Source organism: Carcharhinus amblyrhynchos, chromosome 3, assembly GCF_965287045.1.
Source record: "Carcharhinus amblyrhynchos chromosome 3, sCarAmb.v2.hapA, whole genome shotgun sequence".
In the NCBI taxonomy this organism is placed as follows: Eukaryota; Metazoa; Chordata; class Chondrichthyes; order Carcharhiniformes; family Carcharhinidae; genus Carcharhinus; species Carcharhinus amblyrhynchos.
The window spans coordinates 37,968,313-37,987,110 of NC_137326.1; positions in this window are offsets into that span (position 1 = coordinate 37,968,313).

Sequence of the window (18,798 nt, forward strand, 5' to 3'; positions counted from 1 at the left end):
TATCCATGTCGATGATCCGGCATGTCTTGCAGAGGTTGCTGTGGCAGGGTTGTGTGGAATTGTGGTCACTGTTCTCCTGAAGACTGGGTAGTTTGCTGCGAACAATGGTCTGTTTGAGGTTGTGTGGTTGTCTGAAGGCAAGAAGTGGGGGTGTGGGGATAGCCCTGGCGAGATGTTCGTCTTCATCAATGATATGTTGAAGACTCCGGAGAAGATGTCGTAGCTTCTCCACTCCGGGGAAGTACTGGATGACGAAGGGTACTCTGTCCACTGTGTCCCGTGTCTGCCTTTTGACGAGATCGGTGTGGTTTTTCGCTGTGGCGCATCGGAACTGTCGATCTAAGGGTCGAGCACCATATCCTGTTCTTATGAGGGCATCTTTCAGGGTCTGGAGGTGTCTGTCATGATCCTCCTCATCTGAGCAAATCCTGTGTGTACGGAGGGCTTGTCCATAGGGAATGGCTTCTTTAACATGTTTAGGGTGGAAACTGGAGAAGTGGAGCATTGTGAGATTGTCTGTGGGCTTGCGGTACAGTGAGGTGCTGAGGTGACCGTACTTAATGGAGATGCATGTGTCCAAGAATGCAACTGATTCTGGGGAATAGTCCATGGTGAGTCTGATGGTGGGGTGGAATTTGTTGATATCATCATATAGTTGTTTCAGTGATTGTTCACCATGAGGCCAAAGGAAGAAAATGTCATCGATGTATCTAGTGTACAGCATCGGTTGAAGATTCTGTGTGGTGAAGAAGTCTTGTTTGAACCTGTGCATGAAGATGTTGGCATATTGAGGTGCAAATTTGGTCCCCATGGCTGTTCCAAATGTCTGGATGAAAAACTGGTTGTTGAATGTGAAGACATTGTGGTCCAGGATAAAGCGGATGAGTTGTAAAGTTGCATCTGGAAACTGGCAGTTGTCAGCATTGAGTACTGAGTCAGTCGCAGCAATGCCATCGTTGTGGGGGATGTTGGTGTAGAGCGCCGAGACATCCATTGTGACGAGGATTGTCCCTGGTTCAACTGCTCCATGTGTGCTGAGTTTCAGTAGGAAGTCCGTAGTGTCGCGACAAAAGCTGGGGGTTCTTTGTACAATGGGTTTCAGGATGCCCTCGACGTAGCCGGAGAGGTTCTCACACAGAGTTCCATTGCCCGATACGATGGGACGGCCAGGTGTGTTTGCCTTGTGTATCTTTGGGAGGCAGTAGAGATCTCCAATGCGGGGAGTACGTGGAATGAGAGCACGGAGGGTGCTCTGAAGGTCCGGATCAAAGGTCTCGATCAGATTGTTGAGTTGACGAGTGTGTTCTTTGGTCGGATCTGTAGTGTTCCTCATTGTTTAGTTGTCGGTACACTCCTTTACAGAAAGGATGTCCCGAAGCATGGTACATTGGGGAGACCATGCAGACGCTACGACAACGGATGAATGAACATCGCTCGACAATCACCAGGCAAGACTGTTCCCTTCCTGTTGGCGAACACTTCAGTGGTCACAGGCATTCAGCCTCTGACCTTCAGGTAAGCATTCTCCAAGGCGGCCTTCACGACACACGACAGCGCAGAGTCGCTGAACAGAGACTGATAGCCAAGTTCCGCACACATGAGGACGGTCTCAACAGGGATCTTGGGTTCATGTCGCACTATCTGTAACCCCTGTGACTTGCCTGGGTTTGCAAAACCTCACTTACTGTGCTGTCTGGAGACAATACACATCTCTGTAACCTGTGATCAGTGCTCCTTCCACTCACATTGTCAGCCACTTCAGGTCTTGAACAGCAGGTTAGGTGTAAGGATTCGCATTCTAATCAGTAATCTCTAAACTGTCTGTGCTTTATATGCTCTGTCTGAGGCCAGAACTCTCCATTCACCTGACAAAGAGGGAAGCCTCGAAAGCTTGTGAGTATTATCAAATAAATCGGTTGGACTAAAACCTGGTGTTGTCAGACTTTTTACAGTTTCTTAACACCAAGATATATGTAAGTATAGATCGTGAGAGCTTTTTTTTAAATTGATGCAGTGTAATAGATTTCTCTGACCATCTTCTGTCATTGCACTGCACCAATGTGCATTTGACGTAATGAAAAATCTACTTTTTAATCTTTCCATTAGACACAATGAGGTATCAGCTGTGACAAAATTTGGAAGCAACTTTGCAATTTGAATTGAATGTTTCCTTGTGTTTGTAGAATTCAAAACAAAATTTGTAATGGAAAATGTATTTGCTGAGGCTTTGGGCATATTCAAGTATTTGTGACTAATATTTGATGTGAGAAGTTGTAAAATAACATGTGTTACAATATTATTAAAATGTAATATGTTGGGTAAAAGTCGATGCACCAAAGGGAGTTTAACCAAGGGTCAAAATATGAATTGCTGTTTAGTAAAGGTTTTGAATAATGGAAATTCTTCCACTAGGTCACAGGTCAACATAATGATTGAGGGTGGCTCCCATCTCGTGCAGAAAAATCTAGTTTGTTTGCTCGCAAATCACTGAATGACAACGTTTAATTTAGTTGGTTCTCCTGCTATAAACAAATGATCTTTCAATTAGCTTGGTACAGTTATAAAACTGTTTATTGTGGAAAGTATTTATCATGGGATTATTTAATCACTGAACATTAGCTTTGTGAGAAGGTTTAACCTTTGAAAATTAAATCACCAAGCAAGCTGGGTTTTGCAAACAAGAAAAAAAACAATCATTGCGATTGTTGCCAAAATCAAGTCTTAAAGAGATCAATCAAAATGTACACAACATATATGATGCACTTTGTGAATAAAGACATTTGTTTCTTTTTGTTCCCAGGATATTATTTTTCACACTTGAATGACTACCTTCCCACTTTTTTCCTATAAAACAGCCAGACTATGGGCACAGACAGAGGCCAGCCACTTTTGTAGCTCCATGTTGACTCAACAAAACATCATCATTTGAAGAACCTGTACTAGCTCATACTTCAGATTTGCCTTTTCGAGTCCTGAAAATAAATCCTTGCAGAAGACATTGATTAGGTCTTAGTTAGAGTGCCCTATTCAGATTCCTCACGTTGGTTAATATTGAGGCCATGCAATGGGTACAGGGGAGGGCCACAATGTTAATTCTTGATGAAGCATCTTAGTTACCCAAACAGGCACAAATAGCTGGAACTCCACACGTTGGAGGGAATTGCAGAGATAAGGGGCAATAACCTTTTGTCAAACATGGAAAAGACGTGGAAAACTTCTCTCTTAAAGGAATTGAAAAAAAAAGCGAGATTTTAAAAGCATTTGGAGGGAATGGAAAAGATCAGAATGGACCTTTTTCATTTTAGAATTCTTGGATCTAGTCAGACAAGACATTTCTATCTGCAAGGATGGGGTTAAATTAAAATAGCGATAGTTAAATTTTAAATTGGGGGAGAAAAAAGATTAATGAGAATGTCACATTGCAATTTGGACTCTTTCTGAGACTGCACACTTCATGAATAGATATTTTTCATTCTGAAAGTGTCTTGTGAGAGTGATAATTCATTGTTATGAGTCCTCAGCTGCTGAAGCTGCAGGTGTTGGTGCCTGGGGAATTGATTACAGCTGTGACAGCTGTTTTAGCAGATTCAAATCCTTCAGCCAAGTTGGCAATCTCATTGTACCAGACATTATTGTGTAACACATCAGATAATCAAAGTTTCCATCCACGTGTTAACATCTCTCACACATTCCTTTCCTTCTTTGGACGGACCTCTTCCATTGTTTCATGAGCTTATTTTCATTGGTTCAGTAAGATTCTGAAAGTATTAATAAACGTACAGACTATTTGACAAAACTCACACTCTTGTGATCGAGTTCTGTCTTCATTGGGGTCATACTGTTTTAAATAGTAAATATTTCTGCCAGCTTTTGATAGTTGATAGCATGTAAATTTTTTAAGGGAAAACATCCCCTTACTGGTGCTTTGATTCATATGGTTAACCAAAAGATTTAATTTTAGTTAACTGGTTTCTGGTTAATTATAAATGAGTTAAAAGCTCTTAGCTCGTGTGTTTAGGATTGCAGGAATCATAAAACAATGCGTTTGTAGAATCGTAGAATCATACAGCGCAGAAGAGGCCATTTGGTCCATTCAGTCTGCACTGACACGTGAGAAAAACCTGACCTCTCACCTAACCCCATTTACCAGGGCTTGGCTGACGGCCTTGAATGTTGTGACATGCCAGGTGCTCATTCAGGTATTTTTTTAAAGGATTGTATTACTTGTGACAAGGACTATGTCAAATGTCGAGGATGCTAGGTTTGATTTAATAGTCTGATGTTTACCGCCGCTTTATTAGCAGTTGTTTTTATTGTCAAGTTCCCATTGATTATTGTATTTGTAAAAAAGGTCTATCAATGGTTGATTGGCTTACCAATAACATACTTAGTCTAGACAACACACAAATGTGGCACTTGATTGTGGATTATAACACAATTCCAGTGATGCAATCAAATAGATCTAGTGGACACCAACATTGCTGCAACCAACAGGCAAACAATACCTAGATACTAATGCCATACACCAGGACTAGCCTGACAAAGTCATCTGTAAGTCACTGTGTAAGCGTTACTCCTCATCGCTCTGCATTACAAGCAATGTGTACTGTATTTTATACCAAAATGATGTGAATATATGTTAACACAATCAATATCAGAACTGACTTAACCAAAAATAAAGTTGGGCTGACTTTCTTTTGACCACATGGTACCAAAACAAAACTAAAATGCATTTCAGCCAACCAATTGAAATAATTTTGCTTTGCTGCTTGAGGTACATATCATTGAAAAGATTTTTTTCTCCAGCTTCACCCTGAGAAATATTATGATGAACAACTGCAGTTGTTGATAAAAAGGATTGACATTGCGTATAAAAAATGAGTAAATGTTGGAATTAGATTTTATGCAAAAAATGTAAAAAAAAAGCAAAAATAAAATTGGACTTGTTTGTGCTGGCTTGCATCGTGTTATCCCCAGACTTTCACTGGCACAGGCTGGGATGCAAACAGAAACAAAAGTTGGAAAATGTGAAAATGGATTATGAATTCAGCATTGATGGCTCAAAAATAAGGGCCAGTTCATGGATCTGTGGAAATAAACTCAAAGGGCCAGAAAGTGGCTGTAACCCTAATATTGATCCACACTTAATTTTTAGGTGGCTCCTTTCTGGAACTTCACTATTTCGCCCAAAGTTCTGGGAAACAAACTGCCTCCCAGATCAAAATTAAGAAGTGTTTCTGAATCACTGACAACAATGCTTTCAACAAAGAGTATTTTATTCACTAGATTAACAGCTAATTCAACACTTGTGTTCTCCCTGTGCTCCCAAGGATGACTCCATGCTCCCATCATGTGACCTCTGTTGTAGCTGTGTCATCATGTCCACATGTGACCTTTCGGTCTAATCTTCCCTATTTAGTTGGAACACTCATTGGCTTGAGAAGTAGCAGTGTATGCAATAGGGAACTATGGACAGGCCATTGTGCCACATACAAGTTAAACAGGCTGGCAGTGCATAACTATTTACATATGCAGTGAGCCATGGATTAAGCTGTTGCAGCTGTGTAGCCTATCTTGCCTTATTCCTCCCACCTCCACCCCACTTTCTGTTGTAGAAAGCTTAAAATCAAAAGTAGTTCTAAGCTAAGTGGTAATAAAGTCCTGGAATCTCGTGTTTGGTTTGCTCAAGAGCCCCGAACATATGATTTCACCGCTTGATAAGGTTGTAGTCTTTCTCTGGCCAGTGGCCTTAGTGTCGGTGACACCAAGAACATTCTGTCAATGTGCTCTGTTGGTGCAGGCTTGCTATGTTATCCTCTGGAGTAGGTTGCATGTCCACTGGTGAGGTCATCATTGCCATAGGCTGATGACTGGAGTGTATGGTATTTGTTGGTGTTGGTTTCAATACCGGTAGAAGGTGTTGGTGATTGTGTACATAGTGGGCATTGTCTGAGGCTACCGTGAAACTGTTTGGCTGTGGGGCATGGCTATGAACCACTGCCAGTTGGTCATGGCCACATGTGGTCTGGATCCTGGCCGTTTGACCAGTGTTACAGGGCTGAGTCTGTGGGCATCTCGATCGCAGTACATTCTGCTTCTCAATCTATATTGAATATAGGCACTAAATACATTGGTTTCAAGTTTGGACTGCAGCAGAACTTCAGTAGTAGGAATTATGGCCCTGGTCGCCTGGAAAAGAGTTATTGTGTTGACGAAGGCAGGCTCCATGGTGATAGATTTCGCATGCTGAAGAATGCAGCATAGTAGTCTGTGTGATCCTGTGCACTTTGGTTGGCAAGTAGTCAAGTTCAAACCACCCGGAACATGAATCAACTAAATCTAAATATTGTTTACCATTCCTTTCAAAGATATAGCTGCTGTGGATGACCAGGGGATGTCTGGGACCTCATGTAAATTCAGTGGTTGTTTGGCTTGATGTGGTGCATGACATGGTGCACATCTGGAAATTTCCCTTGTCTGCGTACATGGAGGGCCAGTACAGTAAGACTCTGGCCCTACATTGGGTTGCTCAGGTACCCTTGATGAAGTTGTTGTGTGTAGTTCCTCTGGAGTGCAGTAGAGATGATGAATCGCTGGCCGCACAGTATGAGTCCATCTCTGATGGTGAAGAATATGCGGAGCCCATGGGGAAGCACCCTTGAGAATTCTGGCCACGATGATGTTGTGCCTGCATATGATGTGACCTGTAAGGCACCTTTGAGTTCCTGAATTCTACAAGAGGACAGAACCTCTATTGTCATGATGTCCATGTCTTCCTCACCGTGTGTCTGGTCTGTAGGGGGTAGGAAGGTGCTGGAGAGAGCATCAGCCAAGTACAGCTCCTTACAATGTTTGTAGACAATGCTGAGATCATGATGTTGTAGTTTTTGCATCATGCATTGCAGTCACGCTGACATAATGTGGAGAGGCTTTATTAAGATAGTTATGAGTGGCTGTTAGTCAGTTTCAACAGTTGCTGCATGATTGTACATGAAATCATGACATTTCTCACAGGCAAAGACGAAAGAACTAAATGCTTTTTCGATCTGTGCATAATGAGTGACTTCACAATAACATGGGATAAACTTAGAAAGATAATTTATCATTATGAAGAAAGCTCTGTAAAGCATCCTTGTCCATGGGAATGGCCATCTATTGTATAGTGCTTGACTTGTCTGGAGTGGGCTGTAGGTCTGTCTGTGACTAAATGGCCCACATAAAGAACCTGATTGACCCTGAATCTGCATTTTGTGGGGTTAAGCTTGAACAGTATAGTCCTGATTCTGTCAAGGTTGATATGGAGATGTGCTTCATGTTCTGCATAGTACGACCCCAAACCAGGATGTTATTAGCAATGATCTCACAAGGTTTGCCTGAAAAGAGTTGCGTTATGCTTTGCTGGAAGATCTTGCTGCCTGAGGAGATCCCACAGAGTATACAAAGAAAATGGTACTTGCCTACCAGAAACATGAATGTAGTTCATTTTGAGGATTCTTCATTGAGTGGGATCTGTCATGACCTACATTTCACATCCAGGATACTGAACACCTGAGCATTTGGCATGTCTGTTATCACCAGTTCCACTGTTTTCATCAGGGTTGGTCTGTGCAGCACTTCATTCGAGTGAACTGGGTCAATGCATATCCCGACTGAGCCATCTTTTTTTTAACCGCTGCCGCTATTACTGAAACCCAATCTTTGGCCTCTTCTGGAGCAGCAATGAGACCCAGTGCCATCGTTCAATGGAGCTCATCAAAGACTTTCTGTTTCATGGCTACTGATACTCTTCTCAGTTGATGGTACCAAATCATCTAGCCTCATGTGGTACCCAACTGATAACTTACCATTGATATCACAGTCCAAAAGGTCTTTGTATGCTTGGTGTTGTACAGCATATACCTCTGGACCTAGTTGAATGAACCCCAATGTAATGCTGTCCTGAAGACCTAATCATGGCCTTACATTCTGGTCAACTATATGAAACCTGAAAGTGCTCTGTGTGTAGTGGAGGGTAGCTACATATTCTGTGTGGATGCTTTGTCTCCATAAGCCACAAGTTCCGCCCGGGTGCTGGGGTCTGGTGCTGCATATAGGTCTTGTTCCTGTAACATCTGGCTGGATAATACCTTACACTTTCCTCCAGTGTCAATCATTACCTTTAGTCTTGTGTTACTGCAAATTATATTGAGAGTGGTGAGATTCTTGCCCTTTTCTGTGACGGTATTGGCACTCTCACAACAGAGCACGTTAGAAGCTTTGTAGTTTTGCCTCTTTGGCTGAGCTCCAATTCATTCTCTATACCAACCATTCTACCTGTGGGGGATTGACTAGCTGCCACATTGCTGAAAGCAGAGGAGAAAAGCGGTTGTTTCGATTGGCAGCACTTAGTGAGTGATTTCATTTTCTACATCTGTTGCATCTTTTACCATATGCAAGACAAACTGTTCTGTTCTGAGGATGCTGGCCAACTCAGTTAGAGCAGGGTGCTCCAAGTACTGTGAATACTTCTATTTTCTGCTAAAAATCTTTGCTTCTTTTTTCAGATTGTTCATTTAACACTCAGATACTAATGACTGCTTGTAATCTTTCTAACACAGCAGCTGCTTGCGGACTAAATCACAATGAATCCCACAAAACTATTTGATCCCTGATTAGTTCATCAGAGTTCCAAATGCAAACTATTTTTGCCAATATTTTCAGGGTGGCCATGTAAGATTATATTGACTTATTTGTCCTTTGGTTTCTTGAATTGGGCACATGTCTATTAAGGATTATGTTTTTTACTGGGAGAGAGATGTCCTCAAACTGGATTATTTCAGGGTGCTTTTTTGTCTCCTCTGTCTGAAAACCAAACAAGTCAAGTTTCTTGAGGGCCTTGGAGCCTGCTAAGAGTATAGCCTGTACCTTTTTGGACTTGTCAGACAATGCAGCAACATAGTAGGTATGCCACTCCTCCTCAAAGTTTTCCCAACTAACTGCCATATTTTCATCAAGGATGAGTGGGTTGATATGATGAAGTCCTTATGCCATAATGCCAATTCCTGACACCATGTAGACGTTTTGGGTTTCTGAATTGCTGACAACAAGAACCTTATGATGTGGAGATGCTGGCGTTGGACTGGGATAAACACAGTAAGAAGTCTCTCAACACTAGGTTAAAGTCCAACAGGTTTATTTGGTAGCAAATGCCACTAGCTTTCGGGGCTTTGCCCCTTTGTCAGGTGAGTGACCTGACGAAGGGGCAAAGCCCTGAAAGCTAGTGTCATTTGCTACCAAATAAACCTGTTGGACTTTAACCTGGTGTTGAGAGACTTCTTAACAAGAACTTTAAACAGAGTAATTTATTCACTAGCTCAGCTGCTACCACAAATCTTGTCCTCTGCCTGCGCTCCCCGGGATAATTCCCACACTCCCGCCATGACATCTCTTTTGCAGCCATGTCATCACATTCCCATGTGGTCACTTGGTCTACAAAGATCATCCAGTGAAAACATACAATTCTATTGAATGGTTAATCACAATGTTGTGAATGATCTGCTCTAGTCTGTCTGTTACATTCAAAACCCTATTTTCAGACTTTTATGCTGGTGATAGAAAGGATTCAGAGAAATAATTTTGCTATTTAATCGGGTGCATTTTCCCTTTTATTAGCGATTCTCCGTCACTGTTAATGCTTTATTATTTCTTTTAACAAGTATCCAGGAGGTCACGATTAATAGATTTGCACATATTTTGATTATGTTTAATTTGTATATTCTGTAGCTGTTTAATTCTAATTTGTTACTGTTTCATAAATATGTAATTTCTGGCAGTCAATTCCAAGTCGTTTGCATGATTAGAAGTGTAACACTGAAGGGTGATGCAAGAAGTTTGATGTGATGAAAGAAGTATTCCCTTTTCATATAAATACTATGTACTCTCGGAAATCCTCCCTGCCCTTCATATATCATATTGCTTAGTATAGTTATCACGGTCCAAAGATACCTAATGCTCACTCTTGTATATGACATACAAGAGAAATATTTAATTGATCAAAATTATAATATTTGTATGATCTCTTTGAGTGGGAAGTGTTAAATTTGCTATAAAGTTAAGCTTTTCATTATAGATACAATCAGATCAGTCTCCAATCATGTGTCAGAACTAGAAAGGATTATGCTGAATGTGTATGCTTGTTGAGAACCTCTCTCAGGGATCTAACCCCACTATACCTGCAGAAGTTTAATGATACTGGGGTTTGAAACACAAAATATTCCAAGTTCCACTTGTTAATCGAGACTCTGCTCGATTGACTGAGGTAGACACAATAAAGACACTAAAATTTAGTACAGCTCTACTTTATTCAGAGGAGCTAGCTTAATTAAAATGTCTGAGAACATAGTACAGAGATGACTCAGGCTCACTACTGAGATCTAGCTATTACCCACAGTGGTGAGGAAGCTGGCTCGGCTTCTGTCACTAGATACAGGTATCTTCTTCTTCTGTGAACTCTGAACTCAGGGTTCTCCTTTTATAATGTTCTTCTGCTCTGAGCACAAGGATACCTTGTGGTTTCTGGATTGTAGGTTTACTTGCATGCTTAAAGTGCATCTCTTATACACTGTCAGTAAAGTGATCAACCAGCACATGCCAGTAAAGTGATCAACTATAACATGCCAGTAAAGTGATCAACCATGACATGCCCTGACATGCCTCTGTGCCTGCTCTGGGTTCACAAGACGCCCTTAGTTGGCACTTTCCTGCTATATTCACTTGTTCACCTGTTGCTCAGTGCTGATCTCCTTAAATGGATGGACAAAAATTTAAATGAGAAGCGAAATCTTAAGCACATTATTTGTTTAGCATGTTAGCTGGTGATAGGAATAAGATCCAGTCCTGGTGTTTTGCAGCTTGTTCAATCCTTAGTCTCTCATTTATTAAGCTGAAAAATTGATCACACTTAACATTATAACTTTGAAATGATCATGTCAAACATGAATTTAATCTGCACAATGCATGCATTGTGATAGCACCGTTGGCTAGAATATAATTTGAAACTGAAAATGTCAGGTGCAGACACACTCAGTGTGATGTGAGTAATATGACAACCCATTCAAACATTAACATTTCAAAATGAAATGCCAAGAATGAACTTACTCAACCAGCGAGTGACAATTTGACAGCGCTTTCTGGCTACATCCTTTTTTTTAAAGAAACATTTGCTATTACAGATCAAAATGTCAAATACTGACTTTGGCAATCTCCTCCAACTCTGCTGGCAAATATCCTAAAAATTTATTTACAAGTGAAAGCCTTAAACACATTTTCTTTGTTTGGTGACATTTCTGATATTTCTTTAAGTCGAAGAATGCTGCCCAATGGTGAAAGTGTGTCCATTGTCAGTAGCTGAAATGCTGTAGCTGAGGGTTTTTGTTTAAAGGCTCCTCTCCCAGTGATGAGCGTTGCTGGCCTGGAACAGAGGTTATTAGGATCTGGCAAGGATGCCGGCGTGGCTAACAATAGCAGCATGTTGCATTTCACAGTTACCTTTTTTTAATAAGTTTTGAGACCATGCTGCCATGCACTATGAGTCTCATTAGACCTTCAATTTTCATGCTAATACACGCTAATTGATCCAAGACAGAAGTTCTAAGATTTGGAAAGGTTTCCTCTCCCTGAACACTGCTTTCCCATGTAAATATAACGGATGAATGTGTTGATGGCATGACCTTTGACAGTTGGCTAATGAACGTTCTGTTGTACTTCTGAATTTTGCTTGTAAGCATTGGATTTTTCAAATATTATTGGGAAGTTTCACCTGCATTTTGGTTAGTTCAGTACTCAATGCTGTGGTTATGCCATGACAGTCATGTTGTACAAATGTGGCAACACAGAAACTACTCATCCTTTAGCTGGGAAGGTAACCAATGTGTAAAACGTTTTACACCATCATATTGCTCCAAGCCACCAAAGATGAAACACATTACAATCAGGCAGTTGTCTGCAGATACATTAAGAAAATTACAAAGATATGGGCCGGAATTTTTAGGCCCTTTCCACCAGCTGGATTTTCTGGTCCCATTGCACTGAGTGGAGATTTGGCTGTGTGCCAAATTCTCCTTCCTCAATCGCAGTGGCAACAGGGCGTGAACAGCCGGAAGATTCCACTCATGGTTTGGAGATGGAATCACTGGGCTTTGAGAGCCTTGTTCCACTGCCTCCTCAACAAGGTTGGTTATTTTGGAATTCTCAGGGAGAGATACCCATTTCTTCATCATTCCCTCATGACCTCTCCTGCTTACTGTGCTTTACTCAAAGGTAGCTCTCTGTCTCAGTAATACATTTGCCCTGAGGAGATTTAGCTGTGACAGTATATAAGTAATGACAGTGTGATCAAATTAATGGAGGGAAAATTACTCCAGATTCTTTTTTTCTGGAAGAGTCCACAACCTATGGGAGACACAAAGACATTCATTTTAGAAAAAATGTTTTCTGACCTATGAACAAAGCAGGAGGCCTTTCAAATCATCAAAATATCTGTAAACAGTAAAACAGATTGCTGCGTAAGTGTGCCATCCTAATGCCAACCTGAACTTGGCAACTCTCCTCCATGTTCTCCATTGACACTTACTGCCATTGTGTCTGCCCAGGAGTTGCAGATGTTTTGATTGCACCTACCAAAGTGTCTAATAATTCTACTACCTGTAACTGTCCTTTGCCACTGATTGGGTGTAAAGAACAAAAAGATTTAGATGTTGTAAAGACAAATTGAATTGGATCCTCTGCCATGTTGGCAGAAGGGAAACCCTGTAAAATTTCCTGGGTAGCTATCCACCTGCCCCTGACCAGTCAGGAATTTTGCAGGAGGCAGGCGAGGCCTGAGGCAGCCTGTCCACCCTCACACCAATTATTGGTCGCTTAAAGGGCTTCTTCCCATCTGGCTGCTGTTCTGAGGCCAGCAGGAGGTTAAGGATAGAGTAGAAGCCTGGAAGGTTAACCTGCTCAGGCCTCCAGCAGGAGGCAGGTTGCCTACATCACTCTCGGCACATGTGGAGGGAGAATAGAGCTAATGACATTAAGGGCCAATTTAGCATGGCTAATCCACCTAACCAGCACAATTTTGACTGTGGGAGGAAATCAGAGCAGACTCGGGGAGAACATGCAAACTCCATGCTGCCGGTCACAGGGACAGGGATATTGCTTCCCTTTCTGTGGCAGGATGGGAAACTTTTCCATCTGAAAAACATTGCCCATGTTTTCTTTGCTCAGAATTTTGGAGACATTCCTTTGTGAAAAGGTGATAGGTGCTGGCCATGTAACAGTCTTCTGAATTTCCCACTTAAATATTGCAGGAAATGTGAGGTGGAATGGTAAATTTCATATTCTGTGGTTCGCTGTAACACTGACTGCAACACGAACATCCCTCACACAAAATTAACATAACCAGCTCTGCATCTGTAAGAAAACACTTGTGCACTGCCCAAAGTTCTGGGGAAATATGGTTGCCCCCCTGCCATGTGAAGCTAGATGTGCCTCCCACATCACGTAGTCATGTGACAATCCAGTCTATATACTCCCCCATTAGTTTGGGCCCCCCAGTGGTATGAGATATACTAGTGTACACAGTGAAAATTATATACAGACATGTGTGCATAAAAGCAGTTACCCATTCAAAGGTGTACAACGGTTTGGTTCTTGGTGCAAAGCCCATTGCATTTACTTCTCCCTCTTCTTTCAAGGTGTGGTGGGATGGAACAACAGAGAGGATGAAACGAAACAATGTCCAGCAGTCCGAACCGTCTATGTGGTGACTAAATCTCGATGTTTGTGTGCTGGCCTGCTCAGACACCCAGATCGTATGATAAGCACCAACGGTTGGGGGGGAGACTGTTTCGTTTCCATTTCACCCGTGTCCATTTCACTGGACTCACTAAGTAGCACAGCATAGTAATCAGTGTGGTCCCGTGCGCAATTTTCCAAGAGATGATTGGCTGAGCATACCGCTCTTCCTGCTGACTGTGGGGGAAGGGGACTGCTTACAATGTGCTCAAAGTCCCAGGTGCTTGTAAAATTCAGAAGCTCCACAGAGATGAATTGTCAAGTACTGTCTGTCACGATGTCATGTACGGCAAAGTGTTTCTTGAGCGTATTGCATTTGAAAGGTAGTGGAGTTCAAACCACCTGAAATATGAGTCAATGAGGACCAAGCACTAGTCATCATTCCACTGAAAATATATCAGCCATTGTGAATGCCCATGGGAGCTTTGGGATCGCATGCAAATGTTCCTTTGCTTGGTGCAGCTTTAGTGCATTACAAGGTGAGTATCCTGAGACTTCCCTGTCTATATTAACACAGTAAGAAGTCTCACAACACCAGGTTAAAGTCCAACAAGTTTATTTGATAGTAAACCCACTAGCTTTCAGGGTTTGCCCCTTTGTCAGGTGAGTGGAGAGTTCTGGTCACACACAGAGCATATAAAGGCACACACAGTTTACAGGATACTTAATAGAATGTGAGTTTTTACAGCTAATCGATTCTTAAAATTGCTGACAATGTGAATGGAGATAGCATTAAGCATAGGTTAAAGGGATGTGTATAGTCTCCAGACAGGACAGTAAGTGAGATGTTACAAGCCCAGGCAAGTCATGGGAGTTACAGATAATGTGACATGAACCCAAGATCCCGGTTGAGGCCATCCTTATGTGTGCAGAACTTGGCTATCAGTTTCTGTTCAGCGACTCTGTGCGTTGAATGTCGTGAAGGCCGTCTTGGAGAGTGTTTACCTGAAGATCAGAGGCCGAATACCCGTGACTGCTGAAGTGTTTGCCAACAGGAAGGGAACAGTCTTGCCTCGTGATTGTCGAGCGGTGTTCATCCATCCGTTGTCGTAGTGTCTGCATGGTTTCCCCAATGTACCATGCCTTGGGACATCCTTTCCTGCAGCGTATCATGTAGACAATGTTGGCTGATTTGCAAGAGTATGTGCCATGTACCTGGTGGATGGTGTTCTCACGTGAAATGATGGCATCCATGTCGATGATCTGGCATGTCTTGCAGAAGTTGCTGTGGCAGGGTTGTGTGGTGTTGTGATCACTGTTCTCCTGAAGGGTGGGTAGTTTGCTGCGGACAATGGTCTGTTTGAGGTTGTGCGATTGTTTGAAGGCAAGAAGTGGGGATGTGGGAATGGCCTTGGCGAGATGGTCTGGAGGTGATCTGGAGGTGGGGCGGGCTGTTAACGTGCAAATAAGTGCGGCGTGCAGGAATGGGACGGCCGTAGTTACGGGGGATTTCAATCTGCATATTGATTGGTTGACCCATGTTGGACGCGGTGGGCTCGAGGAGGAGTTCTTGGAATGCTGCCGGGATAGTTTCCTTGAACAGTGTGTGTTGGAGCCGACGAGGGAGTGAGCTATCTTGGATCTGGTGCTATGTAATGAGGCGGGTAGAATTAGGGACCTTGCGGTGAAGGATCCTCTTGGAGAGAGTGATCATTGTATGGTGGAGTTTCTGGTGCAGATGGAGGAGGAGAAAGTGGGTTCCCGGACACGCGTCCTTTGTTTGAATAGAGGGGAGTATGGTAGGATGAGAGAAGAATTGGCGAATGTTGACTGGGGGAGCGCATTGGAGGGAGGGTTGGCTGAGGAGCAGTGGAGGATCTTTAAGGAGATCTTTCTTGGTGCTCAGTGGAAATTTATTCCGATGGTCAAAAAGGACCGTAGGAGGAGAGGTAATAAGCCGTGGATAACGAAGGAGGTGAAGGAAAGTGTAAAATTAAAAGCGGAGGAATTTAGAGTAGCTAAGAGTAGTGGGCGAGAAGAGGATTGGGAGAGGTTTAAATGTCAACAAAGATTGACAAAGAAGTTGATAAAGAAGGGTAGGAGAAACTATGAAGCTGGGCTAGCGCTTAATATAAAAAAGGATAGCAAGAGTTTTTATAAATATATAAAAAGGAAGAGGCTGGCTAGGGTGAACGTTGGTCCTTTAGAGGATGAGAAAGGGGACCTAGTGGTCGGGGATGGGGATATGGCTAAGGTATTGAATAACTTTTTTGTTTCTGTCTTCACGGAGGAGGACGTGAATAATTTGCCGGGTGTTAGCGATGGAAAGGTGGTAGGACTGGAGGGTCTTAATGACATTACTGTTACTAGAGAGGTGGTGCTCGACAGACTGGAGGGGCTGATTGTGGACAAGTCCCCGGGACCGGATGGAATGCATCCGAGGGTTCTGAAAGAAATGGCGGAGGTGATAGTGGATGCCTTGGTGGTTATTTTCCAGACGTCGCTGGATTCCGGGGAAGTGCTGGAAGATTGGAAAACGGCTAATGTTACGCCGTTGTTTAAGAAGGGTGCCAGGCAAAAGGCGGGGAATTATAGGCCGGTTAGTTTAACGTCTGTGGTAGGTAAAATGTTAGAATCCGTCATTAAGGAGGAAATTGTGAGGCATCTTGAAGGGAATTGCTTGATAGAGCAGACGCAGCACGGTTTCATTAAAGGGAAGTCGTGTCTGACAAATTTACTGGAGTTCTATGAGGATGTGTCTAGGGCAGTGGATAGAGGAGAGCCGGTGGATGTGGTCTTTCGGGATTTTCAGAAGGCCTTTGACAAAGTACCTCACAAGAGGTTATTGCAGAAGGTCGGGGGATATGGAGTTGGGGGTAGGGTGTTAGCGTGGATAGAGGATTGGTTGTCAAATAGGAGGCAGAGAGTGGGGGTTAACGGGTGCTATTCGGATTGGCGGATGGTGACTAGTGGAGTGCCCCAGGGGTCGGTGCTGGGGCCTCAGCTATTTACCATTTATATAGATGATCTGGAGGAGGGAACCAAGTGTAGGGTGTCGAAATTTGCTGATGACACCAAGATTGGGGGAACGGCAAATTGTGCGGAGGGTGTGGAGAGTCTGCAGAAGGATCTAGATAGGCTGGGCGAATGGGCCAGGAACTGGCAAATGGAATTTAATGTTGGCAAGTGTGAGGTGGTCCACTTTGGTAGGAATAATGGTAGGAAGGGCTATTACTTACGTGGCGAAAAACTGCAGCAGGCGACGGTGCAGAGGGACCTCGGGGTCCTTGTGCATGAGTCGCAAAAACCCAGCTTGCAGGTGCAGCAGATGGTCAGGAAGGAGAATGGGATGCTGGCCTTCATAGCGGGGGGGATTGAATATAAAAGTAGGGAGGTCTTGCTGCAGCTGTATAGGGCATTGGTGAGGCCACAGCTGGAGTACTGTGTGCAGTTTTGGGCGCCGCACCTGCGCAAAGATATTTTGGCCTTGGAGGGAGTGCAGAGGAGGTTTACTAGGCTGATACCGGAGTTGAGGGGGTTGAGCTATGAGGAGAGGCTGAATAAACTAGGCTTGTACTCGTTAGAGTTTAGAAGAATGAGGGGAGATCTCATTGAGACGTATAAGATGATGAATGGGATGGATAGGATAGAGGTGGAGAGACTCTTCCCGCTCAAAAAAGACAGTAGGACTAGGGGGCACAGCCTCAAGATAAAGGGGGGGCGGTTTAGAACGGAGTTGAGGAGGAACTTCTTCACTCAAAGGGTGGTGAATCTCTGGAATTCTCTGCCCGTTGAAGTGGTGGAGGCTGCCTCGCTAAATATTTTTAAGACGCGGGTTGATGGGTTTTTGATAGGAGAGGGGATTAAGGGTTATGGGGAGAGGGCGGGAAGGTGGAACTGAGCCACGACAGATCAGCCATGATCTTATTGAATGGCGGGGCAGGCTCGAAGGGCTAGATGGCCTACTCCTGCTCCTATTTCTTATGTTCTTATGTCTTCTTCAATGACATGTTAAAGACTCTGAAGAAGATGTCATGGCTTCTCCGCTCCGGGGAAGTATTGGACGACAAAGGGTACCCTGTACCACCGTGTCCCGTGTTTGTTAACATACAAAGAGGGTGATTCTTTGGCCTTGGCTTTAGTTCCAATCCAGGGTGCCACTAGAGGGCAGGCAGAATTCAAATCGTTGACCATGCTGGAGTTCACCATCTTGTCTTTGCTGAAGACAAAGAACACACAGAGTTTGTGAGGATGCTTCCCGGATAATTCTGACAAACCTTTCATTATCATATCATGCAGTCAAATGCATGTGATGTCCGCTTGTAAAGTCTGCTTAAACTCCTGGACGTGGCGAGAGGATAACACCTCTCTTTCCAATGTGTCCACATCAGCCTTGTGATCAGTCTGGTCTGTAGTGTGCAGGAAGACTCTGAAGCCAGGTAGAGTTCCTTTCAGTGTCTGTCTATGATGCTGATATTATAATGCTATAACATCATGCAATGCAGCCGTGCACACATAGTGTGGAGAGGCTTCTTCAGGATGGCTATGAGTGGTAGATGGTCTGTTTCATTGGTTGTGGGATGATCATATGTGAAATTGTGAAACTTCTGACATGCAAAACCAAAGGCAAGGAATTCCTTCTCGATCTGTCCATAATGACTCACAGTGTCAGTGTGTGCTGTTGGGGCACAGGCTGTGGGACTACAATTTTGCATATATTTGTCCAGACTAGGGGGGGCATCTGTTGAAATAAGGATAGGTGCTCGGACATCAAAGTGCTGTAGTATTGGTGGGGTTGCTAATGCTCTGTTGAAAGATGCAGTGTGGTTTCCTTGCCAACGCCCATTTGACATCCTGGTAGAAGAGTTGACAAAGTGGTGCAGTGAATTTAAGACAGAATGAATTTAAAGAGGTAGTTTGTCATGCCCAGAAAACACTGTAGAGCATGCTTGTCCACAGGAATAATCATTTGTCGTGTGACTGCAGTCTTGTCTGGACCAGGTTTCACATCATCAGTAAGTGGCCCACATATGAAATCTG